This window comes from Ixodes scapularis, unplaced genomic scaffold (genome assembly GCF_016920785.2).
Source record: "Ixodes scapularis isolate PalLabHiFi unplaced genomic scaffold, ASM1692078v2 PGA_scaffold6__148_contigs__length_123643588, whole genome shotgun sequence".
Lineage (NCBI taxonomy): Eukaryota > Metazoa > Arthropoda > Arachnida > Ixodida > Ixodidae > Ixodes > Ixodes scapularis.
Window position 1 is genome coordinate 24580874 of NW_024609881.1, and position 8617 is coordinate 24589490.

The 8617-nt window shown below is 43.3% G+C and overlaps 1 long non-coding RNA gene across 1 annotated transcript; it reads left to right on the forward strand.

Moving 5' to 3' along the window:
- The first annotated feature begins 852 nt into the window (after nt 1–852).
- Nucleotides 853–8609, forward strand: LOC120846070. Its single transcript, XR_006078441.1, has 3 exons — nt 853–908; nt 2428–3457; nt 8386–8609. It is a non-coding gene; the product is annotated as an uncharacterized LOC120846070 (long non-coding RNA).
- The last annotated feature ends 8 nt before the right edge of the window (nt 8610–8617 follow it).

Below are 8617 nucleotides of genomic sequence, written 5' to 3' on the forward strand. Positions count from 1 at the left end.
ATTACATCTTGCCATAGCTAACTCGACACAATAACTAGACACGTTATCTCCCCAATAGTTAACTAAAAGGAAAAAAAAGCAAATGAAGCCAAAAACTGGGGTGGCTTACCTTTCGAGGCTGGGGCATCTCTCAGAATTTTATCGTAAGCATATATCTCACGTCTACAGTTTACATGGTACCAACACACTGGGGTTTTTCAGCTGCTCTTGTGACTGCCACTATAATGAGACTTGACTCTTTTCTAGGGGTGTATGAATACTTTAATATCGGAATACAAATAAAATAGTAAGCTCTCGGATGAATCGATTCGCGAATAAAATTCTTAGTGTTTGGTTAACCGTAAATTTAAAATGTTCTGTGAAAGATGCGCGGTTGACATGGAGCCAAAGAAACTTGTGCTTCCTCTCCATTGTAGTGTGCACTTGCATTGAACTTATGAATATGCAAAACATATTTTGGTTTGCGTTTTTTTTTTTTTTTTTGTCCTCCCGTCACTCACATAGCAGGTGCACTTGCAAACACTACACATGTGGGGTGCAGTGAACCTGTTCTTGCAGACCGTAGTGTTTAGGAGTGCACCTACTATGTGGGCATTGGGAGCACAAAAAAACCATGGACTGCATGCTACAGCTAAAAGTCTGATTGGGATGTACATTTAGTGAAACAAACATGAAGATGTTTTAAAGCAGGCGGTATATGATGTGACTGACATACCACTCTTAATTCAGGCCATTTCATTTTAAGCTTTCTTTCTTCTCTGCCTGCCAGAATTCAGCGACTGGAGGGAGGCTAAGGATGGCAGAGAGCATGTTCGCTTCATTCTCCACGACGGACCATAGGGACGAGATGAGGGTGTCCTGAAAAGGTATTACTACTGCCACCGCTCTGGATCATTTCAGAGCAAGAGGTAAATGACAACTGAGAACCCAGGGCACTTGTAAGACTAATGTGCAATGCTTAGCCACAATTCAAGCTACAGAGAAAGATGGCAAGGTGACAGTAGAGTACCAGGCAGAACACTACGGCCACCCGAAGGAACTGAAGCACCAGCGCCTCTTTACGACTGAGAAGGAGGCTTTAGCTGATAAACTAAAGCAAGGCATCCCCGCCCGTAGAGATCTGGTAGACGCACATTCTTCTGCTGGCAGTGAGATGGGCAGGCTACATTTGCTCTCAATGAAAGACATTGGCAACATCTCCGCCGAGCATGAAATTCTGACGAAAGAGCTACGGCACTGAACAAAGTCAGATTCCCCAGTCCTGTACTGACATGGAGGAAGGAAAACAAAAAGAGCTTTGAGCTTGCCCTGATGACTGTCCCTCAGAAAGAACGCCTCACAAAGCTTGGCCCCAAGTTTCTGTGCATTGACTACACTCGTAATATAAATGGCCACAATCTGCAACTGAAGACTCATGACAGCTGCAGAAGATCAGTCAGGCATGCCATGCACATATTTGATCTCAAAGTAACTAGACACCAAGGCTATGAAACACTCCTTAAGGCCATAAAGGTAATGCATGGGAGGAAGTGGTGGGCTGTGCCCAACATTGGATGCTCTGCTCGTGGCATGTAAGCCACGACTGGGCTCTGAAGTTGCAGTCAGTCCAAGATATAAGCAAACCCGTGACCGCCTTTGCGACGAGTTGTGGGCGCTGAGAAATTGCAAAGATGAGGGTCAATTCCAACGACCTCCGACAGGCTTCCCGTGTCAGAAACTAAGTGAAGAGGCTGATCCAAAACTAATTCAACAAGTACAGGAGTTTCTTCAGTACTTTGGGCACTACCATGGTGGCAGAGCCTAACAGTGGGCGCTCTGCTCCAGAAAGGGCATTCCTTTTAATACTACCAACCACTTGGAGGCAATGTACAAGGACCTGAAGTCACGCTTATGCATGGAACTCACAACCAGAGGCTTGACAAGCTGTTGATGATCCTCTTCGAACTGAGCCGTGACCGGCTCTACAAGCGTCCCAAGTCGCTCGTAAAAGGAAAAACGAATCGGCATGATGCAGCCCTTTTTCGGAGGCACCAGGAGGGGATGAAAATTCCAGCATCAGATGTAGAACAGCTGCAAAATGGCAATGGCTGACTTGTAAAGTCTCAGTCCCAGACAGAGAGAAGCTACCATGTTGAGAAGGGCGACCCCCGCCAGAGTTGCGTGCTTCGTTGCAGGGACTGTGATATCTTTATCGACAGTTACAAGTGCACTTGCAATGACAGCCTGATTTCATCATCAATGTGCAAGCATATTCACGCAGTAGCTTACCTGGGGATTCATGTGACGACCGTGGAGGAGGCCGACACTGAGCCAGGTGTAGAAATGCCATCAACAAGTCCCTCTCCAGGAAGAAATTGACAAGCTCTTCAAGCTCCCTGGTGTTGAAATACCGTACCAAGGCCCAACAAGTACTTGACTCTGTTCCAGATGAGACTTCTCCAAAACCTAGGGTAATCCCTCACAACAAAAAGATGGAAAAACAACCACGGTACTTTCCCCCCCAAAAAACGCCCTGGTTCTGGTCCCATGCATGGCAAACCTCCCACCAGCTTGGAGCAGCAGCACATCATGCAGGGCCTTGTAGCCAGGTGAGTTCCTACAGAAGGAGCAGCATCCGCTCAGCTCCATGTGGATGTTCCGAGCATGTCTGTGCTGGCCCTCAAGGAGCATGACTACTTTGCAAATCAGTAGTCGTGACAATTGGACTACAAAAAAGGGGCAGTATTCTTCTTGCAAAAAGGAATGGCGTGTTGGACAGCTTGGATTTCTTTCCACTTTGGAGAATGTCACGAGAGGCTCGAGCTAAAGGCAAGAGGGGCATCTCTTACCATCCTCCAACAGGTTACGTTAGGCGAGGCATTATATGCTGACCTTAATCGTAACGCTTTTTTAACAACCGGGGATTGGCAATTTTATTTCAGTTGATACGGAACGGTTGTCTCTAAATTAACGGGCAACCATAGTGCCTCGAAATGCTTGTTTATAAGCGTGCCCCTCCATGAAACCGGCACTCTTTTTTTTAGATAGTATTACTGCACGAGAATGTGCAGCTTTTTCCGCTTTGGAGAATGTCAAGAGGTGCTCGAGCTCGCCATTCTCCAACAGGTGGCTTATGTTATCAGCTGGTCTTAATTGGAAAAGTTTTAATGGCCAGAGCTTGCCAATTTAATTTCAAATTTATGCAGACAGGTTACCTCTAAGTTAATGAGTAACCATAATACCTCAAGTTGCCTGTTACATGCTTATTTTTTATTTTGCATACTGCTGCACGGGAATGTGAAAGTTGCAGTTCCCGCGACATACCAAATTATTTTAGTATGTGACTTATATGCTTTAGGATATAATCGTTTTCTTGCTAATAAGTGCCTATAATCACTGTTTCATTGTTTTGTGAGCCAAGAGGGAGTGACCACTGGCGACCACAAGCATGAGGATCTGCTACAGGAAGCATAATCATGTAAGTCATCCCTGTGTGCACGGGATAGTTTGTAACGGGCTAGGTGAGATTCAATTGCCAGCATTTTAAAAAGCGATAACTCAGAGGAGAGTAAAAGTACAAGCAAGCTGGTGAATTGCAGACGAAAAACTGAAACACCAGAAGGAAAAAGGACACGAAAAAAAGGATGACACACACACACACCGTCTCGAACACAGCTGAAGGTTTATTCCAAAACCACACCCTTTTATAACGGTACACCACAGTCAACGCCAAGAACCCTCACACCAAGTCACACACCCAGACCAGAGCAAACAAAAGAAATGCACTCGACGCTTCCATACGTGCCAAGGTCAAGCAACTGACAAAAAAAAAAAAAATTGCATTGGTCAAAAAGTTTGTCTTTGCTTGTGAATCACCATAGATGAGACACTTGCGCAATTACCAGCAGAACCAATACTAAGAGTTTCTTCTACCGCGCGTTTGAACTGATCTCGCTCGGCTTATCACCGTAGTGGCCATCCAATTCGGATGACAACTGTTGCAAACTTATAAATGTACTACAGTTTCTGAATTTGGGGATTGCAGAACACACCTTTTGTGCTCTATGATTTGCTCATTAACATAACATCCAGTTTAAACTATGTATGAAAACCCAGGTGCCAAAGGAATATTATAAACACTACCATATTGACATTCAGTGGCAGGATTCCTATGCATTTTCCCGCAAACTTTTTCTACCTCTCGTGAAAGGAGTCGACCTACTTTATCTGAAGTCTTCAGAAGCACGTTCTCATGGTCACTCTCGTCGTCGTCTGAGGCCGTCTTGTCTTCACAGGCAATGTGAGACTCACTCTGAAGACAAATTCGGGATCTTCAGCATCGCTGCCGTCCGAACTGCTCCTAGGAACAGCTCTTTTTCTGGGAACCATCACCGCCATTAGCATTCCTCATGCGTGTCGCCATTTTAAATTCATGTTGCCAGGCCAACAACTGCTGTCAGGCTAAACACATTGCAAAAGTGCAAAACGCTTTTTTTTTTCTAGCACCTTTTTAGGTTGAAAATAGAAACCGAAACCAATTTTTGAACGTAACTTGTCTTTGACGCAGAGAGCAGCACAGCATGAGGGTGGACGAATGTGACTCGTCATTGGTGATATTTGTACAAACATTACTAATAATGTGCACAGCTCGGACCAATGTAATTTAGCACACAGGTGGAATATAATTGTGACATTGTCTGTCCCTTTTTTTCTATCTCTTATAATTTTTTTCCCCCTTTTTTGACCACAGTCCAGTCTTTTTTGACCACAGTGTCCACCGTCAGCTTGCCTGCACATAAACCTTTTTTTTTTTTTTTTCAATAAAATTGGCCATTTCTAGCTATATTATTGAACAGAGCTCACTTTAGTAAAAAAAAATAAAAGAGAAAAAAAAATTTTTTTTCTGTAGTTTACGTGTGAAAACCAAATTACATTTTAGGCCACTGTCTATTTTGGCAAAGGGAGACAGATAATACATAAGCCAAGTTTACTTCCTTCCCATTCCCTCATTTTTTCAGTCGTAATGCCACGGTGGCCCAAAAGGCTGTTTGATGATATTGCACCAAAAGGAGTGGGCAATCACCCATAAAAAGTGTTGTTTCCTTAGCTGTGGGGGGGCTCAAACTTTTAGGTTGAGCTGCACCATCTAGATCACTTCTGTAGTAAATCGTAGCACGATAGGTCAAGGTAGCAATTTATGCGGTTCTTTCAAAGGGTTATACGCATTTATACTCGTGCTGTATTTTTACAGATCAAGAGACTTGTATGACTGAATCATGCCAGCTGTGTACTAGCTTGTTGAAGGCGCCACATAAATGACAACATAAGCCATTGACTTTAGTGGCACACCAACTTTTTGTCAAAGTGCCCATTAGAATTGTCAAAGGCAACGCTATCAACGCAGTTTGTCTGTGCAATGCCATCAATGCAGTTTGTCTGTACCACTGCCGTTCAAAGTCCGGTAGCTAGCCCAAATAGTCTAGCATCACATACGAGGTTCGTTGGCAGAAAATGCAAGAACAAATGAAGTTCAGGCACCTTGTGCAGCCTCACCAACAAATGTAGACCACATACTGCAATGGCAAAAACACAGAGGTCGTCCGCTTCTGTCCACATACCTTCTGCGCATGCGCGAGTTTGCCGTTGTGTTGATAAACAAAGCACGCCGCACGTCGGTGTATACACTCTGCCAATTTGTAATTTATGTGATGAAGATTTCTACAAAACTAAAACATATTGGCTGTTGCTGAATTGTGCCAAAAACATTAAGGGTGATTTCAAATAAGATAGATCAAGGGGTGGCTGGTCGACATTTTCAATTCAATTGATATTTTTCTGTCATTGCTTAATATCCCGTATTTGCAACTCCAACGCCCCATACGTGGCAAGGCGGTACTTCCAAGATGGCAGAAGAGACGAAGATAGATTCTCCAGGATTTCACATGCACCTGCTTGTTCACGCTTGTCACTGCGCTAAAAATGACTCATTTGTGTACAAATGCGAAGCAGTTAGGGCAGGATCATATTACAGGTGACGGAGATATTGATGCGTGGTAGAAAAACGAGCATACTGATATTTAAAAGTTGCAGAAACCCCAACTTCCGAAGCTTTGTGGTGTGTGAGCGCGTTTTAGACACCAACCACATCACTGTTTGTGGCAACATATTTTAGAGGGTGATGAAGATATTGTGTTTGCGCTTTGCCTGGCCATTAGTGCTCTAAAAAGTGAGCCGTGCACGGTGACCATCAAGCTTCAGAAGAGCAGCGTTCACAGTATTGATGTCTTCGTGTCACAGGCACGCAACTCGCTGCTCACCTTCTAGGTTTTAGTGTGAAAACCAAATTCGAAATGCCATCTAGATTTTCGTTTACGAACTGTGTGCTCCATAGAGTGCTGTGGAACTCCATTTAGACGCTGAGCTTCAAAACATGTATTCCGTAAAATACAGTGCAGTTACCATAGCAGCCGTGTCTATTTATTGTTGTAACTCAATATATAGGCTCTAAGCATCCTAAAAAAACCTGAAACCACATTCAAGAGCAGCCGATTTCCCTAGTAAAAGTACAATCAAAGATTTTTCCGCGCCTCTCTTTCTGCATTGTGGTGCAGTACACTAGAGGGTGCCACCAGACAGGAAGGCAGCAGGGGAAGGCACATGACAGTAAATCACGAGTGACAGTTTCCCGGCGGACTGACTTTTCGAAGGCGCGCATGGTGGCACCCCCTGGTGTTCTGCGCCATGGCACAGAAAGAGGGGCGTGGCACAATCTTTGATTGGACTTTCAATAGGGAAATCGGCCAGCCTTGAATTTAATTTTGGGTTTTTTAGAATGCTTAGAGCTTATAGATTGAGTTACGACAATAGACGGTATCAGAATCCACTTGAGTGTCCCTTTAACAAAATAATTTGTAATGGTTACACCCACCATGTCTAAATAATTTTCTTTGTTTCTGATTCTAAAAAGTATTAGTCTTCTCCTGGTGTTACTGTTTTAGTTATTTAATTTCAAAGATGCCTGCTCCAATAGTGAGCGTGAATGCGACCGTCTACCTTTATGTGATCTAAGATTTCTTGTGCGCCCAGATTCTTTTTCTGATGAAAAATAAACATGTTTATTTACACCGGACATTAGGCAATGACATATAAAAATATCAATTGACTTGAAAATGTTGACCAGCCATCCTTCGGTCAATCTTATCCCAAAATCACCCTTAAATTGTCCAAAACAGCCCGAACCTGCACCAAAATACCTCCAAAACTTTTTTTTTTTTTTCAAATTTTTTTTTTTGTTATATAATAAGTTTTTGTTGCGATACATGTTTTACTTTAATGTGGACTTTTCTGCTCCTAAGCTGCTTCAAAATGTACATGTTCTCCTCTTGAGCTGCTCCGAAAAGTTTTTACAGAATTTGTTTTAACTGTCTTACTTAGTCATGGGCAGTAGCCATACTCAAGTTTACCTTAAAAGGACACTGCCCCCCCCCCCCCCCCTCACAAATTGTTTTTTAATTTTTTGCCAGGCGTTTGAATACTATTTAAGTAATATTTCGCTACAGAGAAGACAGAATGCACCGACACCGTGAACGACAGTTCTGAAGTAGAGGTCCCACGCCCGTCATCCGCGAGTCCCACGAAACGTGAAACGACGCCATGTTGAGAATTATGCAGTGAACGCACAGAATGCTTCCAATTGTCTGTGCAACCTTTTTTTTTTTTTTCTTTTTTTCAATCAACATCTTTGCAGCTTTTTGAAAGTTACAAAAAATGTTTCATTTTTTTTTATACTTTTAGGATTCACTGTGTGCCTTCAATGACCCACGATTTTGATTAAATTTGATGGTCGTGTCTAAACCTTAGAAAACTGCCTTGGAAAAGAGAGTGAGCGTGACTCGATCGGCAGTTTTCGGGCGGAAAGAAACCGAATTTCGAGCTGCAAATTTTGTTCTAGGTAGTTCGGCTCTCATATGTCACATAAAACTAACAACCTCGGCGAGCATAAATACCCTGTCAGTGTCCCTTTAAAGGGTCCCTGAAAAGAAAAGTTTTTTTTAAACAGTCTGGTTGGGACACGCAAGTCAAAAATCAAATCTTATGCGAAAAAAAAAAAAAAAAAAATTTCTAGAGCAATATTGACGGCGGGAGTTTATTTGAAATTTTTTGTGCAAAGCCCATGAAGTCACGGGTCATTCCGGAATAACCATCTCGGTCGTGAAGGCAAAGCCGGTCCATTTCTACTCCATGTGCCCGAAATGCCAAGAGAAAACAAGTGGAAAGGAGGTAACTGCCGACTAAATGGCGTCTTGTGCCGTCATTATTGGTCTAAACGAATTTTTTTCGCATAAACTAATCTTTTGACACGCGTGTCCCAACCAGGCTGTTCAAAACTAACTTTTTTCTTTTCAGGGGCCTTTTAAGGTGGATTGCAGCAGATGCTACGAGCCAGCACAACTAATTCTGTGCTGAGAGTGTGTTGGGCGACCTTCCGGCTTGGCGCAGCAATGCGCAATGTCACGTGACACTCTGGCCGGGCGTGATGGCTTCTAGCATCAGCTGCGCTCCATCTTAATGCGAAATGGAGTGTGATTACTAGTAATGCATTACCGGTCAGTTGTTACTTTTTCCAATAGCTTTGAAC